Below are 20,929 nucleotides of genomic sequence, written 5' to 3' on the forward strand. Positions count from 1 at the left end.
TAATATTTTGTTGAGGTATGTGACACATTCATGACGGATATTTGTGTGCCATTTTCTTTATGATGTGTGCTTGTTTTGGATGTTGGGATAATGCTGGTCTGATGGAATAAAATGGAAGGATTTTCCTCTTCATCTCCTTTTTGGAAGGGTGTGCAAAGAACAGATTATAATTATCTTTTAAATGGGAGTTCTCACCAGTAGAGCCATCTGGTCCTGGACTTTTCTTCATGTTTTTTGTTTGTTTATTTTTGTTTCCCTGCTACTGCAGTCTCTTTTCAAATTATGAGTGTATTTAGGGTTTCTTGTTTTACTGTATTCAGTTTTAGTGGTTTGTGTCTTTCTAACAATCAGTCCATACACTGTATCAACATTGACCAAATCCTTGTGCCTTGGCTTTTCCATAGTGTTTTCTGATTATTATTTTGGTAAGGTAGGTAATCGTGTCCTCTCTGTCGTTTCTGTTGTGAAGTCACTTGAGTCTGTTCCCTTTTTTCCCTTGTTTCCTGCAGATAAACGTTTTGTCCATGTCATTGAGTGTTCAAGAATAGTATTTTGGTCTCACTGAATTTCTGTTGTGATATTTTCTATTCCGTTGGATTTATATCAGTTTGTATATTTTTCCTCCTTCCACTTTCTTAAGATTTACTTTGCTGTTCTAGTGTTTGAAGGTAAAATTGGGTTTATTGATCTGGTATCTGTATTCCTTAATATATATATGGCAATACAATTTCTCATGTGAAACAAGTCCTGTCAACATGGAAAACTGTATGGATGTACACAGTACTGGTAACATATTGAAGGAAATGAATCATTATGTAGGCAGAGGTTTTCACAGGCCTATGCTCATTGCAGCAGGATGCACAATAGCCAGGCTGTGCATTCTGTGTATGTATGTATGGTGTCCGTAGCCCATAATGTCTTTATTGAGTCTTCAGGTGATGTGCATTTTGGTTGCTTACATATCTTTGCTCTTGTAATTAGCTGTAGTAAATACGAGGGCAGAGATAACTGTTTGTATGTTGATTTCATTTCCCTTTTGTATATTCCCAGGGCTGGAGTGGTTGGCTCATATGGTGCATCTATATTCAGATTTCTGAGGTATCTCCATACTGTCTTACACAGTGGCTATAGCAGTTTACATTCCTACCAGCAGTGGATTACAGTGTCTTTCCCCCACATCCTGAAGGCCAATGTAGTATTGATTTGCATTTCCCTGATGGCTAGTGATCCTGAGCATGTTTACATGTGTTTGTTGGCCATTTAGATTTCCTTTCTTGAAATATGCCTGTTGAAGTCCCTTGCATATTTCTTGATGGGTGGTTTGTTTTGCTGTTGTTGAGTTTCTTGAAAGTTTTTGGGACTTAATCCCTTATCAGTTGCATACTTTGAAGATAATTCTGCCTATTCTGTTATTTGCCTTTTCATTTTGCTGAGTGTTTCTTTTGTAGTGCAGAAGCATCTCAATTTTTTTGTTTTCTTCTATTCTTTTGTTTAATCTTTTGTGATTCTCAGATATTGGACCTCCTTGGTTAAATTTATTCCAAGGTCCTTTATTTTCTTTGTAGCTACTTGAACAGGTTTGGTCATGGAGGTTCTTTCTCAGCCATGACATTGTTGGTGTATACAAAGGCTGTTGATTTTCTATCCTGCCACGTTACCAAACTTTACTATGAGTTTCGAGAGTCTCTTAGTGGAATCTTTTGGATCTCCTATATATAGAATCATGTCATCTGCACATAGGGGTAGTTGAACTTTCTCCATCCCCATTTGTATCTAACATTGAGAAATGAGAGAAAAAGTACCAACAGGATAACATGCACGTAGAAAATGTCAACAGTGACCTCAGATGCTACCTTTATATTCTATCTTGCTTTGTGGAACACAGGATTTGTCCTATTTCAAACATGATCCATACTTTAAATGCAAGGCTAGTTATGGAGATTGGAGATTGGGAAGCAGACCTGTGTTCCGTGGAGAACCGTGTAGATCATGGGTGTTTCAAGTCCTTGTGCAAATGGGTATATAAGTGTCTGAATAAATAAATTCCAAAGATTTCCTCATGTATAATTCAGAAATAATACCACACAGAATGTTTGTAAGGAAGAAGAGAATGAATGGGTACCAAAACCTTTTCTAAGACTGAGTTAAGGCCGGCGCCGCAGCTCACTAGGCTAATCCTCTGCCTTGCGGCGCCGGCACACCAGGTTCTAGTCCCGGTCAGGGTGCCGGATTCTGTCCCGGTTGCCCCTCTTCCAAGCCAGCTCTCTGCTGTGGCCAGGGAGTGCAGTGGAGGATGGCCCAAGTGCTTGGGCCCTGCACCCCATGGGAGACCAGGAGAAGCACCTGGCTCCTGCCATCGGATCAGCGTGGTGCGTGGGCTGCAGCGCACCGGCTGCGGTGGCCATTGGAGGGTGAACCAACGGCAAAGGAAGACCTTTCTCTCTGCCTCTTTCTCACTGTCCACTCTGCCTGTCAAAAAAAAAAAAAGACTGAGTTAAACTCTTTTTCAAATTCTTTGTTAGTAGGGCATGTAGTGCATATAGTATCAAATTCTAGATAAACTCTAGTAGTTGGCCTTGACGTAGTATTTTATTTAGAGCTATGTTTTCCTTTTTTAAAAGAATTTTGCCTTTTTAAAGATATTTTTTACTTGAAAGTAGGAGTTACACACACACACACACACACACACACACAGAGAGAGAGAGAGTAGGTGTCTTCCATATGCTGGTCCACTCCCTAATTGGCTACAATGGACAGAGCTGAGGGGATCCAGAGCCAGGAGCCAGGGGCCAGGAGAATTGCTGGGGTCTCCTGCATGGGTGCAGAGGTACAAGGACTTCTACTGCATTCCCAGACCACAGCAGAGAGCTGCATTGGAACTGGAGCAGCTGGGACTCAAACCAGTGCCCATATGGGATGCCGGCACTGTGGTCAGTGGCTTCACCTGACCCCACAGTGCCTGCCTCTCCTACAGGTCATTCCCCGTGGGATCCAGCTGTCTGCTAAGTAGCTTGGGAAAGCAGAGGGAAAAGGCGCAAGGACTTAGGCCCCTGAACCCAGAATGGAGCACCAGATAAAATGTCCCTGGCTTCTGCTTTGGCCTGTCCCAGTGTCAGCCTTTATGGCCATCTGTGGAGTGAACCCCCATATGGATGATCACTAAGAGAGAGAAATATTGTTCGCGATGCCCCCTGCACTGCTTCTCTCCCCACATGGCTTTGATGGCCAGGGCTGGGCCAGGCAGAATCCAGGAGGCAGGAGCTCCATTCAGGACTCCCACAAGGCCTGGAGGTAGGGTCCAGACTACCTGGGTCATCAGCCACAGCCCCCCTGGGTCACAGTCTGGAGCAGAGGGACTGGAAGTGGCCCTGCTGTGTCAGACCCTGGATGCGGCAGCATGCCAGTGCGTCCCCTGGTGCCATGGCAGCTGCCCATGGGGATTGCGCCTGTGCCCAGCACTGTTCCTTGGAAGTGCGTGCACATGTGTAGCCCCTTTTGACCCGATGTGCTCAGGTGGGAGTCCGCAGTGCGTTGGCTCAACCCAAGAGCCTTTTCAAGCAATGAAGAGCCATCCTTGAACCTGCTGGCAGAGCATGAGGGTGACCCAGCAGCCCCAGGGTCAGGCCTGGATCTGGAGAGGCTGGACCCAAGGCAGCCACATCAGTTACCTTGGGCTTCTGGAAATTACTAGGCTCGGTTCTCTTCTTTGGCTCCTTCCAGAAGAGAATGCCTCTTACTGAGTTCCTGTTCCAGAAGAACAGAAATGCTCTTTCTGTGTTGAGTTTGGTGTGTTGGCCTTTCTGTCACGGTGTGGGCGGGGGCTGGGGTGTGCATGCAAGGGGGTTAAGGGGATAGTAGGAGGAGGAAGAGTGTCAAGGGAGAGGCGGGAGCAGAGAGGAATGGGAGAGAATGAAAAGGTGGCATGAATGGGGGGAGGTGTGAAATGAAGCTAAGAAAGGCGTGTTGCAGAAAGGAAAGGGAGGGGGAGTGTGACAGGAGTCCTGGAGGGTGTGGTGGGTGGTTGGGAGAGGAAGAATTTTTCCCATGGTCCTGGTACTGTTTTGGGGGTTTCCTGTGCCTGGCCAGATGTAGCCTTGGCCACGTCCATGAGAAGAGGCCTTGACTCACGACCTCTCTGCTCTGGGTTGTGCAGCAGTGTAAGGTATGTGTGCAGGGGCACGGGGGCATGGGGCACTCGAATTAACTGGCATGTAATCCAGTGAATTTTCACAGACTGCACACACGGAGGAGAAGGCAGAAGCTTAGAGAAACACCAAGAATATCTCTGTGTTCTGTTCCAGCCTGTCCAAGGTTCTGACACCTCATAGTAAGTACTAGATATTTTTTACTTTTTTTTAACTTTTATTTAATGAATATAAATTTCCAAAGTACGATTTATGGATTACAATGGCTTCCCCCACATACCGTCCCTCCCACCCACAACCCTCCCCTTTCCCACTCCCTCTCCCCTTCCATTCACATCAAGATTCATTTTCAATTATCTTAATATACAGAAGATCAGCTTAGTATACATTAAGTAAGGATTTCAACAGTTTGCTCCCACACAGAAACATAAAGTGAAAAATAATAGATGATTTTTTTTAAATGATGATGAAATCAGAGCAGACCTATTGTCATGTTTAATCCCAGTGAGAGTCAAGTTGGGAGTTGATAATTTCTTCTTTTTTTTTTTTTTACAGAGGATCAGTTTAGTATACATTAAGTAAAGATTTCAATCGTTTGCACCCCCATAGAAACACAAAGTGAAATATACTGTTTGAGTACTCGTTATAGCATTAAATCTCAATGCACAGCACATTAAGGACAGAGATCCTACATGAGGAGTAAGTGCACAGTGACTCCTGTTGTTGACTTTACCAATTGACACTCCTGTCTATGGCATCAGTAGTCTCCCTATGCTCCAGTCATGAGTTTTCAAGGCTATGGAAGCCCTCTGAGTTCTCCGATTCTTATCTTGTTTAGACAAGGTCCTAGTCAAAGTGGAGGTTCTCGCCTCCCTTCAGAGAAAGGTACCTCCTTCTTTGAAGACCTGTTCTTTCCACTGGGATCTCACTCACAGAGATCTTTTGCCAGAGTGTCTTGGCTTTCCATGCCTGAAATACTCTCATGGGCTTTTCAGCCAGATCCGAATGCCTTTAGGGTATTTTTTACTTTTTAAAGATTGGTTTGCAAGGCAGAGTTATAGATGAGGCAGTGTAGGAGAGATCTTCAATGTATGGGTCCCTACCCCAGGTGGCTACAGTGTCCCGAGGGTGGGCCATGACAGACCAGAAGCCAGGTACTTTATCCAGTACTCCAATGTGGGTTTGGATGCCTAAGCCTTTGGGCTGCTTCCTCTGCTTTCCTTAGGGATATGAGCAGAAATCTGGATTACAAGTGGGAACAGCCTAGGTATTTGGGGCTGCGGGTTGGCTGAGCCATGGCATAGTGGATGAAGCCGCCGCCTGCAGTACCAACATCCCATATGGGTGTTGGTTCGAGTCTCAGGAGTTTCACTTCCGTCCCAGCTCTGCTGTGGCCTGGCCAAGTAGTAGAAGAGGGCTCAAGTCCCTGGGCCACTGCACCTGTGTGGGAGTTCTGGAGGAAGCTCCTGGCTCTTGGCTTCAAATCTGCTTAGCTCCGGCTGTTGCGTCCATCTTCTATTTTTATCCTTGTATCTCAAGAGCAGTATCTTTCGTGTGTTTCACAATATATACTAAGCTTAATAAAATGAAAAGGTTTGAAGATTTTCCTGCAGTGGCCTTTGCTGCAGCCTCTCCAGTGGGCAGAGCACCAAACATGCCTCTGTATTTCCGAGTTTCAACTTGGCAAGAAACAAGTTGTGAGCTTTAGGACTGAAGGAAAGAATTGTGCAGTGAACACTCTTTACTTTATACTGTGAAGTTTATGGGTCAGTTTCTCTGGGATTGTGCTAATAAAGTAACTCCCATGAAAGCCAAGGGTGTTGATCCTAAAGACTGAAGTTAGGGGATTACTCAGACTTTGAATTTCAGCTTCTTATTGTGTATCAAGTGATCCAGTGCTTGTCATTGAAGAAGAATGCGTGAATCTCTTTGACGCTGAGGTTGGCTCTGCCTCATAGCAGTGACTCTTACCATTTAGTGCACTTAACAGTCAACTGGGGAGCTTGTTAAAGCGGCCGACTCTGGGCCCCACTCCAGAGTCTGTGAAAGGGACAGGAATAAGCATAGCCACTGGGCTCCACACCATACAGGCACAGCTATGGCTTTAAAGCTGTTTCACTGACCTCATATGTGAGATTGTTAAATTAACAACAGGAGTCACTGTGTTCTAACTCCCTATGCAGGATCTCTGTCCACAATGAGTTGCATTATGAGAGTTAACTGTAAAACTAGTTCTCTTTTTTTATTTTTTTATTTTTTGACAGAGTGGACAGTGAGAGAGACAGAGAGAAAGGTCTTCCTTTGCCATTGGTTATCCCTCCAATGGCCACCGTGGCCAGTGCACTGTGGGTGGTGCACCGTGCTGACCCGATGGCAGGAGCCAGGTACTTATCCTGGTCTCCCATGGGGTGCAGGGCCCAAGCACTTGGGCCATCCTCCACTGCTCTCCCGGGCCATAGCAGAGAGCTGGCCTGGAAGAGGGGCAACTGGGACAGAATCCGGTGCCCCGACCGGGACTAGAACCGGTGTGCCGGTGCCGAAAGGCAGAGGATTAGCCTAGTGAGCCACGGCGGTGGCCGAAAAACTACTTCTCAAGCTGTGTGTGTGTGTATGTGTGTGTAAGTGCGTGTGTGTGCAACTTGCTGAAATCTTTACTGAATATAGAATTTGTCTTCTGTGTATAATATTAATTGAAAATGAATTTTAATGGAGAATGGGACTGGGAAGGGGAGAGGGAGGAAGAAGTGGTGTGGGAGTGTAGGTGGGAGGATGGGTATGGTGGAAAAATTCACTGTATTCCTAAGGTTTTATTTATAAAATTTATATTAAAAATAAATAAATAAAAAGGAAGAAAAAAAAAAGCTGATTTTCAGCAATGGGTCTCTTTTTTTTTTAGTTTTTTTTTTTTATCTTTTATTTAATGAATATAAATTTCTAAAGTACGACTCATGGGTTACAATGGCTTCCCTCCCCATACCGTCCCTCCCACCCACAACCCTCCCCTTTCCCACTCCCTCTCCCCTTCCATTCACATCAAGATTCATTTTCGATTATCTTAATATACAGAAGATCAGCTTAGTATACCTTAAGTAAGGATTTCAACAGTTTGCTCCCACACAGAAACATAAAGTGAAAAATAATAGATGATTTTTTTTAAATGATGATGAAATCAGAGCAGACCTATTGTCATGTTTAATCCCAGTGAGAGTCAAGTTGGGAATTGATAATTTCTTTTTTTTTTTTTTTTTTTTTTTTTTTACAGAAGATCAGTTTAGTGTACATTAAGTAAAGATTTCAATCGTTTGCACCCCCATAGAAACACAAAGTGAAATATACTGTTTGAGTACTCGTTATAGCATTAAGCCTCAGTGTACAGCACATTAAGGACAGAGATCCTACATGAGGAGTAAGTGCACAGTGACTCCTGTTGTTGACTTTACAAATTGACACTCCTGTTTATGGCATCAGTAATCTCCCTATGCACCAGTCATGAGTTTCCAAGGCTATGGAAGCCCCTTGAGTTCTCCGACTCTTATCTTGTTTAGACCCGGTCATAGTCAAAGTGGAGGTTCTCTCCTCCCTTCAGAGAAAGGCACCTCCCTCTTTGAAGACCTGTTCTTTCCACTGGGATCTCACTCACAGAGTTCTTTTTGCCAGAGTGTCTTGGCTTTCCATGCCTGAAATACTCTCATGGGCTTTTCAGCCAGCTCCGAATGCCTTTAGGGCTGATCCTGAGGCCAGAGTGCTATTTAGGACATCCGTTCTATGAGTCTGCTGAGTATCTCACTTCCCATGTTGGATCACTCTCCCCTTTATTTATTCTATCGGTTAGTGTTAGCAGATACTAGACTTGTTTATGTGCTCCCTTTGACTCTTAGTCCTTTCATTATGATCAATTGTGAACTGAAATTGATCACTTGGAATAGTGAGATGGCATTGGCACATGCCACCTTGATGGGATTGAATTGGAATCCCCTGGTATGTTTCCAACTCTACCAATTGGGGCAAGTCAGCCCGAGCATGCCCCAAATTATACATCTCTTCCCTCTCTTATTCCCACTCTTATGTTTAACAGGGATCACATTTCAGTTAATTTTCAACACTTAAGCATAACTGTGTGATAATTACAGAATTAAACCAGTCATATTAAGTAGAACAGACAAAAAAATTAATATGAGGGATAATGTATTAAGTTGTCCATTAGCAGTCGGCTATGCTGATCAAGTCACCATTTCTCATAGTGTCCATTTCACTTCAGGAGGTTTCCTTTTTGGTGTTCAGTCAGTTGTCACCGATCAGGGAGAACATATGGTATTTGTCCCTTTGGGACTGGCTTACTTCACTCAGCATGATGTGTTCCAGATTCCTCCATTTTGTTGCAAATGACTGGATTTCGTTGTTTCTTACTGCGGTATAGTATTCTAAAGAATACATATCCCATAATTTCTTTATCCGGTCTACCATTGATGGGCATTTAGGTTGGTTGCAGGTCTTGGCTATTGTGAATTGTGCTGCAATAAACATTAGGGTGCAGACCGCTTTTTTGTTTATCAATTTAAACTCCTTTGGGTAAATTCCAAGGAGTGGGATGGCTGGGTCGAACGGTAGGGTTATCTTCAGGTTTCGGAGGAATCTCCAGACTGACTTCCATAGTGGCTTGACCAGTTTGCATTCCCACCAACAGTGGGTATTCGTAGCCGTGGGGAGTAGTTTTATTCATTAAAGACTTTAGCATCCTCTCTGGTGTTTATACACTAAGTGTTGGTTGTACCTCTCCCCCAAGTTGTGACAGGTAAATTCTCCAGCCTCTGCTTGGTGGGACCCATTCCTGTAGATTCTGGCTGGCTGGTAGACAAGTATCATGCACTGCGTTTTGAGTTGGTAAATGGTAAGGTCAGTTTTAGAGTTTGTTGATTTGAATTGGTTGGTGGGGTACAATGAATGTCCACTTATTTTGATATGGGAATTATTAGGGCTAGATATAGGATTTGGGAGCCATCATCATCTCTAGTTTAACTCTAAAAATGGCTAAAATATCCAAGAAAATGATAAACTGAGAGAGGAACAGTGGCTGTAACACAGAACCTGGGAAGAGTGCTGATGGTGTGGGAGGTGAGTGAAGGAAGAGGCTTCCATAAGAATTCATCAGGGATGTAAGAGAAGGGCAAGAAGCAGAGATGTTTTGGAAAGTGATGGAAGCGAGTATGGCCAGAATAAGGAAGGTGACACTCAGCAGGAGAAATGCTTCAGAACTACAAATCCCAAAAAGACTGATGGAACCTAGCTGCTGAGAGATCATCTTGACTGTAGAGACCTGTACTGTATAAGATGTGGCCACTGAGCACTAGAGGTGTGGCTGGACCATGCTGCAATTTGCTATAAGCATAAAGTTCACACCTCCAAAGAGTTTCCCTCATGACTCATTTCAGTCTCCTACAGTGATTCAGACTACAGCCTGGAGGTGAGAGTGACGGGCGGTCTCAGCATCCTAACCACTGCCGTGTCCCGTGTTGGAGAAGTTCTCCTACATCCTCGAGGACAAGGTTAGCTGCTACGGGCAGACCGAGAAGCCAGAGGCCCCACTGCATACTCTTTGCCAGTAAGAGAGAGCTCTTTGCTTATCTTCTAAAGTGAAATCGCAGTTTAGTGGTCGCTTGTTTAGATGTTTGTTGATGAAAATATGCACTGAAAATAGATAATGTGATGTGTGTGCATTTGGGATTTCTGTTGTGTTTAATTTCACTCTGCTTTCCTCTCCCTTTATCTCAAATCCTTTTGCTTTTAAGATAATTAATTTTATACTTTATTCCTAACAGTGTATTCAAGAAACTTACAAATGGTATAGAGAGTCTCTCTCTCTCTCTCTCTCTCTCTCTCTCTCTCTCTGTATCTCAGGGATATCTAGGTTTCTTATAATGTACAGATCACATTCTTCAATATAGAAGAAACCTGATTTATTTATCCAATCCACGTAATGATTGCAGTTTCGTTTTGTGAGATTTTCCCCCTTAGAAGTGTTGATCTGCAGTGATAATCATCCAGCTTGACTATGCACATGTGATTCCTTCTAAGAAGTGGGGGTTTGGGGTCATAAGTCATGCATATTTATGAGCCGGCGCCGTGGCTCAATAGGCTAATCCTCCACCTTGCGGCGCCGGCACACCGGGTTCTAGTCCCGGTCAGGGCACCGGATTCTGTCCCGGTTGCCCCTCTTCCAGGCCAGCTCTCTGCTATGGCCAGGGAGTGCAGTGGAGGATGGCCCAGGTGCTTGGGCCCTGCACCCCATGGGAGACCAGGAAAAGCACCTGGCTCCTGGCTCCTGCCAGGATCAGCGCGGTGCGCCGGCTGCAGCGGCGGCCATTGGAGGGTGAACCAGCGGCAAAAGGAAGACCTTTCTCTCTCTGTCTCTCTCTCTCACTGTCCACTCTGCCTGTCAAAAAAAAAAAAAAAAAAAAAAAAAAAAAGTCATGCATATTTTTAAATTTAAATATCTATGACCCAGTTTTGGTGCAGAATAACTGCCAATTTCCATTCACACCCACAGGTTGTTAAATCCCCCAGTTTCCCAAGTCCTCAGCCACTTGTGACTGTTGGGGAAAAACTGCCCATACTGGTGCTTCTGGTCTCAGACTTAGTATTTCCTGCCTCCTTATACACTAAGTATTTTTATGGGCCATTGGATGTCTTGGCAACCATCACATTTAGAGCTGAATTGATTCCATCAAATGGACAGCTCCTAATTTATTTGACTGTTACCAACTTGGTAGATGTAGAGTCAATTTGCTGTTTCTGAGAAGTCTCATTGTTCTGTGGCCCATCACTGGCTCAGCTGTTGAGATTTGGAGTTATCACTGCAGACTCATTTGGCATATTTTTGTCTGATGCTCACTGATTCAATCCGTACTTCATTCCTCGGATAATGAGCATTGTAGCACTGTGATTGAGGGACTGGGCTCTGGAGTTAGCCTGTCTGGTTTCAAATATGGTGTCTTCTGCTTTCTCTGTGCCTTGAATGATCAATTTACCTTTCTGGGCGTGAGGTGTTCATTGTGAAATTATAACAGCCCCCACTCTCTCAGTGATCATTCCCCAACTTTGGCACACATCAGATTTTTGGGGAGAGCTTGTTACATCAGACTGGGCTCTGCATGTTGGCATGTCTCAAGTAGCAACAGTACAAGCATTTGTGATTCTAGCATTTTCCTGGGTGATGCTGACCTTGCTTCCTGGGGATTTTGTTTTGAGAAGCTATTGTGAGTATTAATTGAGGTGACGCATGAACAATGCTGCTTAGCACCATGCTTGTGTTGCCCTCGGTAATTAGGTAATAACTTTTGAGCAATCCATGAAGTTTCTGGCCATCGTTAATGACAGTCAGCAGATCATGTGAGTTTATGGCAGGAGAGTACAGGGTCGCTCTAAAATATCAACCTCTAGCATAGAGGTCAAGTTCCTCTCTGTCCTGGGGCTTGAGCGGTGTGTGTGTGTGTGTGTGTGTGTGTGTGGTAGGCAGTATACTTCTTTACAATTAACACAGACCTGAGAAAGGAACTATTCAATTGGGAAGTCATGGTCCTGGACAACTTCCCTTCCTCTCCTCTTCACCTCAATAATCCTGTTTCTACATCACCCTTTTTAGCATTTTAAATAATTGTCCAAATGCCAGGAAAAACCTCAGGTAAATCCATGTGAGACACGCGATCCTCTTAGAGAGTGTGATTGCTGCCAGCCCAGAGACAAGAGCTGGGCTAATGAATTCGTTCTTCCTTTTATGAGGGGTGCCCTGCAGGTGGAATACTCAGAAATGTGAAATCTTGATCGAAATGTGACTCAATTGTAGGGCAGTTGAAATATATACAGGAGAAGAAATTTGGGTGGGAGAGTTGGCAAAAAATTCTGTTCCCTTTCCAGTGGCCACCCTGGATCCCATTCTTGAAAATCCTGCCGTTGTAAAATTCTGTTGTGCCATTTCCAGAAGTTAAGCCTTTACATGCAGCAAGTTTGTAACGGTGATTTCAGTCCCCAGAGAAACACACATCAAGGGCAGTTTAAGTTGTCATCCACTGCCTGGAGTTTAGCCAGGCATCTGTGCACCCACGGAGGATCCAGGGTACTCACACAGGGTGTAAGGTTGGGAAAGGGCACAGGAATCTTTGTTAAACCCCTCAACCCCAACAAGCCCAGTGTTCCCACACTCACCCCAGGAGGGTGTGGGCCACGTGCCCTTGGCCATAGCTAGAGCAAGCCCAAAGAAGCCCATCGAGAACAAAGCTTGTAGAGGTCTCTGGGTTTCCACCCTCCATCATCCCTCCTTGCATGCGCAGTCCTGATGCAAGCCCCTGGCATGTTCAGAGGTGTTAGGGAATAACTTCAGTCCTTGGAGACCATACACTGACATGAAGATGGGGGAAGCATGTCTAGGGACACAGTCAAGTAACAAGAATTCTTCTGCTCAATATTGAGCAAAAACAAAACAAAACACAACAAAACAAAACAGGAGTGCAGAATCTGATAAAATGCCCACCCCAGCACTCACCATGGAGAAGTGGAGAAAGAAGACTGACATGCCACATTGGTTTCAACATTTTAAAGGCAGTAAAACATTCATGATAATGTAGAAGTCCTGCTCAGACCCCAGTCCCAACTTCCTCCCCTGGTCCCTGGAGGGAACACACTGGGAGGCATTTGCTGTTCATGCAGATTAATGGACATGGTTTTGTACTTAAAGTTTCAGCATGTGCAGATCTCTAACAAGTTTGTGGAGATTGTGCAGGATCTTGAAGCATTTTTAAATATTTTGTTTATTTGAGAGAGAGGGAGAGTATAAAACCCACTGCACCATAGTGTGCACAATAGCAGGAAGCTGGATTGAGAAGATGGAACTGGGAGCTGAACCCAGACACTTTGGTATGGGACATGTGCTTCCCAACTGGCATCTTAACTGCCAAACCAAATGCCTGCTCCTGCAAGCTATTTTAATTCCATTTCTCATGAACCTTTTGAAGTACCCTCATGTGCAGCCACATACCCAATACATAGTATTTTTTTTTAATTCGAAAGGTAGAGTTACTGAGAGGGAGGCAGGGATATACACACTTCTCCCATGCTCTGGTTGGGTCATCTCGTAGAATATGCCATACTTGTACTTGTGTACTGGCCAGGTGTCTAGCAGAGGGCACTTATGCACCTTGAGCCCCAGCGCTCTGTTACAGAGTAAGGTGCTGCAGGTTGCTCCACAGCTTCCTGAAGGAGGGTGGTCTCGGCCTCTCAACCATACTTTCCCCAGCACTTTGTATTCTCATTTGCAGGCTTCTCCTGATGTTTAATTTCATCTGATTTTTTAAATATCAACTGGAGACTCTTTCTCCTTAAGGGTTTGGGGATGGATAGAGTAAAATAGAGTACAACAGACAGAGAACTTGGCAAATTTGTGTCTTGGTCACCATTGTGTTTTGGTATCTCATGTGGTTCCTGGCAATTTCCAAATGTTAAAAAAAACATATACTATATGTACATAAATATAATGTTATTTCTTTTTATTTATTAGAGAGGTGCCTAATGAAAAATACTCTGTCAAATTTTAAAATGAATCGCAGTATAATTTCAAAGAACAAAGTGAAACAAATGAAAGACCTGTGGCCCCACTACCCTGAGCTCGCCTCACCTTGCTGCCTACTTTTGACAGCTCGAGCTCAGGAGCCGCCTGAAGCCATGCTCCCTGTGCCAGCCTACACAGTCTGGGTCTTTGTTTTCTGATTGGTTGGCACCAGAAAGTATTTCCATCAGAACTGAAGTTTGCCATTGAATACCAATTTTATAAAAGTGTTGCTCAGTCCTACTATTTCCCTTTAGCTTCTTGGTGTCCAGCATTGCAGCATTCTTCCTCGGATGCTGTTTAGAGCCCCGGCGCTGGACTTGGAACAAGGAGGTGAGCTCCATGATGAGCAACACCTGCAGGAAGGCTGGGCCGCTGGTGTCTGAGGAGTGGTAGTGGATTCACTGGGCCTCTGACTCAGGTTCATCCATCTTCGCCTGGTGAGTCTTTTTGAACTCTTTATGCATATCATGTGATGGCCCCGAACATGGGTCAGGGACACTCAGGCCTTCAGGAGCCAGATGGAAGGAAGAATAAATTGTGTATTACATTGTATGCTACAAATTAAATAGTGTATTTTATATTATAAATTATTTTTGTTACATATCATAAATTGTATGTTGTTATGTTATAACTGTACTTTAAAATGTATATGTGCTCAGAGGTATCACATATAGTTCCAGAAGGAATGAACCTGCCTGGCTGAATGCTGATGCCAGGATGGGTGAACCACCAGGTGGGCGATGAAGACGTCCAGCCACTGTATTAATTTCCAGGTTTTTTTGGTATTATTTTCTGGATTTATAGTTGTACTTAGTGGATAGGAACTGAGAAATGGATCTGGTCATCCAGAAAGGAAGTTTCTGCTTGCAGGCTTTGACTCCTGTTTTTCCTGATTTGCTAAGATAGTTTATCTCAGTGTGCCTTGAAGGTTCTCCAGCACAGCAGTGATAGCATTGATTGGGAAACCCAAGTAGACAGTTGTGTGTGTGTCATTGCCCACTGAACTCTGATTCTCCTCTGTGATACCCAGTGTTTCCCTAATTTTGTGAAAATTCCTGAGGAATGTATTCTGTTATATTATCTTTATGAATGTAGTTATATGAGGAAACACAGAATGTAAAAATGTATGTATCCCAGTCATATTATTAGATTAATTGGGACTGTGGGACTCAACAGAGGCAACTAGATCAGAGAATGGCTCTAGAATTTTAAGAAGTAAGCATCAATTGCTGAGGATATTTGTTGCACTTAGGAAACTAAGGTCCTGGATACCTCAGTACAGGTTATTTTTACTTCCAGATTAGATGTTGAAATGCTGGAATTATTTTAACTCTGATATTCGTAGAGCATGTTTAGTTCTGAGTGGGTAGGGACTGTTGTTTCTGCACAGTATGCAGAAAGGTGGCCATATAATTGGTTCTAAAACTTGGGTTGAGAAAATGCAATCCCTCTTTTTCCCTCTGTTTTACAAAACAAAAACTTTCAAAATATTTAGGTATTGTGCTTTGTGCTTTGGTTCTTACAGAATGTGGTGAATTAAGACTTTGTTCCTACTGGTCAGCAGTAACTAGTGTTGTCCTTGAAGAGTCATCCCTCTGGCTTCATTTCCCCTGGGATTGCTATTGTGGTGACTCCTCCTCATCACTCCTCCTCATCCTCCAGGTCTCAGCTCAAGGGCTGGCTCTGAGGAGGCCACCTGTGACCCCCAGTAAGTTTATTCCGCACACCTTTGCCCTTCAAATTCCTACTGGCTTTATAGGAGTTGATGATCAGTGTGTGTGGTTTCTATGTTTTGCAACATTTATTTGAAATGAGGAGTGGGGATGAAAAAGAGATATTTTCAGATCCTCCATCTGCTGATTCACTCCCCAAAGGCCAGCAACAGCTGAGGATGGGCCAGGCTGAAGCCAGAAGCCTGGAGCTAGGAACCTTGGTCCTCAAGTACTGGAGCCATCATATATCATCTCTCGGGTGCATTAGCACAAAAACTGGATCAGAAGTAGAGTGGCCAGGACTCAACTAGGCACTCCACTATGGGATATGCACATCCCAAGCAGCTGCTGAACCTGCTGAGCCAAAATACTCACCCCTATGTGTGTATTTTTTTTTTTGACAGGCAGAGTGGACAGTGAGAGAGAGAGACAGAGAGAAAGGTCTTCCTTTGCCGTTGGTTCACCCTCCAATGGCCGCCGCGGCCGGCGCGTTGCGGCCGGCGCACCGCGCTGATCCGATGGCAGGAGCCAGGAGCCAGGTGCTTTTCCTGGTCTCCCGTGGGGTGCAGGGCCCAAGCATCTGGGCCATCCTCCACTTCACTCCCTGGCCACAGCAGAGGGCTGGCCTGGAAGAGGGGCAACCGGGACAGAATCCGGCACCCCGACCGGGACTAGAACCCGGTGTGCCGGCGCCGCTAGGCGGAGGATTAGCCTAGTGAGCCGCGGCGCCGGCCCCTATGTGTGTATTTGAAAAACTGCATTAAATGTATTTTATTTGAAAGGCATCATGCACAGACGTGCACGCACGCGCACACACACACACACACACACAGAGAGAGAGAGAGAGAGAGAGAGAACTCTTATCTGTATTTTCACTGCCAAAATGTCCACAACAGCAGGAGCAGGGCCAGGCCCAGCAGGCCAGAACTCAGAGTTTCCCATGTGATGGCAGGAACCCAAGCACTGCTGCCTCTCAGGGTGCACATTAGCAAGCTGCTGGAATCCACAAGGGAGCTGGGACTGGAACCAAAGCACCCCCCATTAGGTTGGGAGCATCCCCAGACAAATCTTACTTCTGGGCCAAACGACCCCCCCATATCAATGTTGAATATGCAACAAAAGGATGAATGAATGAATGAATGAATGAGTGGCAAAGGGTTAGGAAGACAGGCACATGGAATTTGCTGTTTCCCAGGGCTCTGCAGCATGAATGAGAAGGGCTTTTTGCCTCTCGTTGTTTCCTGCTTGGGAGCTCACCGGGAAACTCAACTCTGAGTGCTTCTGCAGCCTTGCTTTTGCTTTGCAGAGTCTTGTAGAACAAAGCCCTCATGGCCCTTGCTTTACTTGTTTCTTTACCAAAGTGGATTTTGTAAGACTTGTATTTCAGCTTTGCAAAACAGTGTTGCCAAGAATGTTCACCTGGGGAGGCCAAGCAGCCTCTTTCAAGAAACTGACATGTTTTGTCTACTATTGCTCTAGAAAGGATAGGGCCCGGCCCCAGGCGGGATCTATGCAGACATCCTGGGGAAGCTCAGGAGGGTTCCAGTCATTGAGCATGGGGGCTGGGCCTGTGAAGGAGCCGGCCTCCCACAGGTTGTGAGCTAAGGGTGCAAGTCCCAGTGGCCCCCAGGTGAGGAGGGAGGGACCAAGGGACTGCAGCTCCTGGCTGTCTGGCCTGTAAGTACCCACGGTCCTTGGTTGGCCACTTTTTTGGAGACAAACCCACACAGGAGTGTGTCTGTTAGAGAGCTGCAGCTTGGCTGGGGCTGGGGGTGTGCTCCCATGGGAACCTTTGCATGTGCGGGGCCAGGCTGGGACACAGCTCCTCTACCCCATTCCTGACTCTTACAAACTTTCTTCAAGCTCCAGGCACATTGCTGTGGCTGCTGGAGAGGAGGTGTCCACTGGCCTGAGCTCGGCATGAGGTCCCCCCGTAGCACTTGACCCCCAGGCCACGTGGCAGCTGCAGAGACTCCCACTCCTGGGGTACACAGTGTGGGTGAACATGAGTGGTGAGTGAGTGGTGAGTGCGTGCTGGGCACGGGGAGGGTCCTGGAGCACCTGGGCAGGTGTGGCTCTGTCAGGCCCAAGCCTCACCTTTCAGGGTTGCCCGGTTTTCTGCTTGGGCACCAACACCACTGGGCCATCTGGAGTTGGGACTCTGAGGGCAGGAATGTGGCAACTCTTGCCAGTTCCTGCAGTTCCTTCTCTGAGCAAAAAGTAGCAGAGATACGGGCTGAGTGCCCCATGTGTCGGTGCAGCATGCGGGCAGGTGCAATAGGCACCTGGGCTGTGCTGGCTGGCACAGGTGCTTCTCTGCCACACTTGATCTTGTGGCGGTTATGATGATTAGGAAAGTGGGTTCTTTACAGACCCCAGGGAGGTGACGTTTCTCATGATGGCATGCCCCTGCGGGAATAGTTGGAACCATGCACAGGAGAAAATAGTGATTGCTAACTAACCAGCCACGGGGTCATGGCTGTGCTGGGTGAGTGAGGAGTCCTGGGCCAACCCACACAGCACCTGGAGGCAGAAGTGCTTTGTTCATCACCATGTTACTTCACTGCTTTCTCTCACTGAGTTACAGCCACTGTTTTCTCTGATTTGTCATTTGTCTTTGTGAACTCTCCCACCTCTCCATGATATGGTCGTCTTGGAATTCATTTTGGAAATGAAGGGCAGGTCTACCTCTCTGGGTTCCCCTTGGTGAATGTCACAGGCAGTCACTTTTTCACAGTGGGGCTTTTGCTCCATACACGTTATTCTCATTTTCACATGCAGAAGTTGGGGCTCAGAGAGGCTGCGTGACTTGCCCCTGGTGACACAGCATGATGCTGCCTGTGTTGCATAATCAGGGAGTGAGTCCTTGTGAGCAGAGAAGTGAGGCTGATGGGGCAGAATGAGTCCCAAGGCACCAGCAGGAGTGTCCTCATGGGACCTCTCTGAATCTGACCTTATGCAGCTTCCTCCTCTGCCCCATCCATGCTGGCCTCTCAGGTCCGTGATGGTGCCAAGTTCTCTTCCACCTCGGGGCACTTACACATTGCTTTTCTTTGTTGATTGTTTCTGTCCTTGAACTTCTGGCATGAAACTGAGGAACACACCACATTTCCAGGTGGTTAAGTGTTTGGTAGCTGGGGGAGTTGTTCGTGGAAGGATGAGTTTCCAAGCCTCATGTTCCTCTTCTGTTAAAATGGAATCCTCTCTGAAGATTATCTATTTTATCATCTTAAAAAGGTAAGTTTTGGTTTGCTGATCTAGTATATTTTTTATTTCATTGATTTATGTTCTGATCCATTTTATTTCTCATCTCATGCTTGTTTTGGGTTTTGTTTTTTCTTGTTTATCTAAATTTTTGAGATGTATCACTTGATTTTGAATTTTAGGCATTTCTCATTTTAAATATGACTACTGTATGCTATAAACTTCCCTCTTAATGTTTTTGCTGTAATCAACAGTGTTTCACATGTTTTGTTTTACTTTTCATTTATTTCAAGATAGGTTTTATTTGCTTTTTAATTTCTTCAGTAATCACTCATCATTCAGTAGCATCTAGTTAAATTTCCAAATATTTATGAGTGTTCAATTTTTATTCTTATAGTTTATTCCTAGTTACCTAATAGGATTTCAGTCTTTTCAGATTTGCTGAGAATTGATTTGTGGACCCATATATGATATATCCAAAAAAAAATTGAGTGTGCTGATGAGAAGAATGTAGCTTTTAGGTTAAATGTCCTATAAATTTCTGTGAAGTCATTTACTTGATGTAATATTTTAGCTTTGGCATGTGTCATTATTTATATTGTATTTAGATGATCTGTCCATTGATGAGAGTGCATTGTTCAACTTACTCCCTATTGTTGTATAGGAATGTCTCTGCCTTTCGGTCTAATGGTATTTTCTGTGTATATCTGGGTGGTCTTGTGTTGGTTGCTTATATATTAATGATTGTTATGTCTTCTGCTAATCAAATTTAATCAATGCAATGTCCTTTTTATCTCTTTGTATAATTTTTTTTTTTTTTTGGACAGGCAGAGTGGACAGTGAGAGAGAGAGAGACAGAGAGAAAGGTCTTCCTTTTGCCGTTGGTTCACCCTCCAATGGCCGCCACAGCCGGCGCGCTGCGGCCAGCACACCGTGCTGATCCGATGGCAGGAGCCAGGAGCTAGGTGCTTTTCCTGGTCTCCCATGGGGTGCAGGGCCCAAGCACCTGGGCCATCCTCCACTGCACTCCCTGGCCACATTAGAGAGCTGGCCTGGAAGAGGGGCAACCGGGACAGAATCCGGCGCCCGGACCAGGACTAGAACCCGGTGTGCCGGCGCCGCTAGGCGGAGGATTAGCCTAGTGAGCCGCGGCGCCGGCTCTTTGTATAATTTTTGATTTCAAGTTTTTCATTTGTTATCAAGATAGCCAGTTCTCCTCGTTTTTATTTTCTGTTTGTGTGGAATATCTTTTTCTAGCCCTCCACTTTCAGTCTATGTGTGTCCTTGTGAAGTGAGTTTCTTATAGATATTATATAGTAGGGCCTTTTTTATTTAGTTCAAACTTTTATTCTTGAGATTTTTTTTGACTTTTTTAAAAATTAAAGTTATATAAATTTCGTGCATTTCATAAATACAAATTTAAAAAGATAGTATTTCTTCCCAGCTGCACTCTAACCCTTCTTCCTCCTCCATCTCTATTCCCTTTCTTATTTGTTTAGTAAGATTTATTTTTAGTTAACCTTAAATGCACAAGATTAAGCATATACTTATTAGAGCTCAGCAAATAGTATGAAATAAATAAAACTGCTCCTCAACAGTTGAGACAAAGGCTGTTCAAACCATAGCATTTCAATGTCATTTTTATTTTTATAGATTACCATTTTTACTGTTATTATAAATATTTTGCTCAAAATGTTTTATCTAAGGTACACAAACTTCATAAATTTCTTTTTTGAAATTTTTTTTTATTTGAAAGGTAGAGCTATAGACAGTGAGAGAGAGAGGGAGGGAGACAGAGAGAAAGGTCTTCCTTCCATTGGTTCACTCCCCAAATGGCCGCATTGGTGCTGCGCCAATCCGAAGCCAGGAGCCAGGTGCTTCTTCCTGGTCTCCCATGTGGGTGCTGGAGCCCAAGCACTTGGGCCATCCTCCACTGCCTTCCTGGGCCACAGCAGAGAGCTGGACTGGAAGAGGTGCAACTGGGACTAGAGCCCGGCGCTCCTATTGGATGCTGGTGCCCCAGGCAGAGGATTAACCAAGTGAGCCACGGTGCTGGCCACAAACTTCATAAATTTCATTAATATAAATTTATGAACATAGTGATTATTTTCTACCCTATCAGTACTCCCACCTTTCTTCCTCCTCCCTCTCCTATTCGCATTCTCATTTTTTGTGAAGATCTATTTTCTTTTCTTTTTAAATATTTATGTATTTGTCTATATGAAAGGGTTACGCAGAGAGAGAAGGAGAGGTAGAGAGTCTTTCCTCCA

At 44.8% G+C, this 20,929-nt stretch overlaps 1 protein-coding gene across 8 annotated transcripts in view; it reads left to right on the plus strand.

The window, feature by feature from the left end:
- LOC127486052 (uncharacterized) overlaps positions 1 to 20,929 on the plus strand; it is a 227,872-nt gene that overhangs the window by 82,503 nt on the left and 124,440 nt on the right. For 7 of the 8 annotated variants that reach the window (XR_011384513.1, XR_011384511.1, XR_011384505.1 and 4 more), the window contains 3 exons: positions 4,234 to 4,327; positions 9,575 to 9,744; positions 13,998 to 14,180. The gene's annotated coding sequence lies outside the window, so the exon portion shown is untranslated. The remainder of the gene's footprint in view (positions 1 to 4,233; positions 4,328 to 9,574; positions 9,745 to 13,997; positions 14,181 to 20,929) is intronic. The other variant, XR_011384507.1, reaches the window with a different exon arrangement.

Source organism: Oryctolagus cuniculus, chromosome 19 (assembly GCF_964237555.1).
Source record: "Oryctolagus cuniculus chromosome 19, mOryCun1.1, whole genome shotgun sequence".
NCBI lineage: Eukaryota > Metazoa > Chordata > Mammalia > Lagomorpha > Leporidae > Oryctolagus > Oryctolagus cuniculus.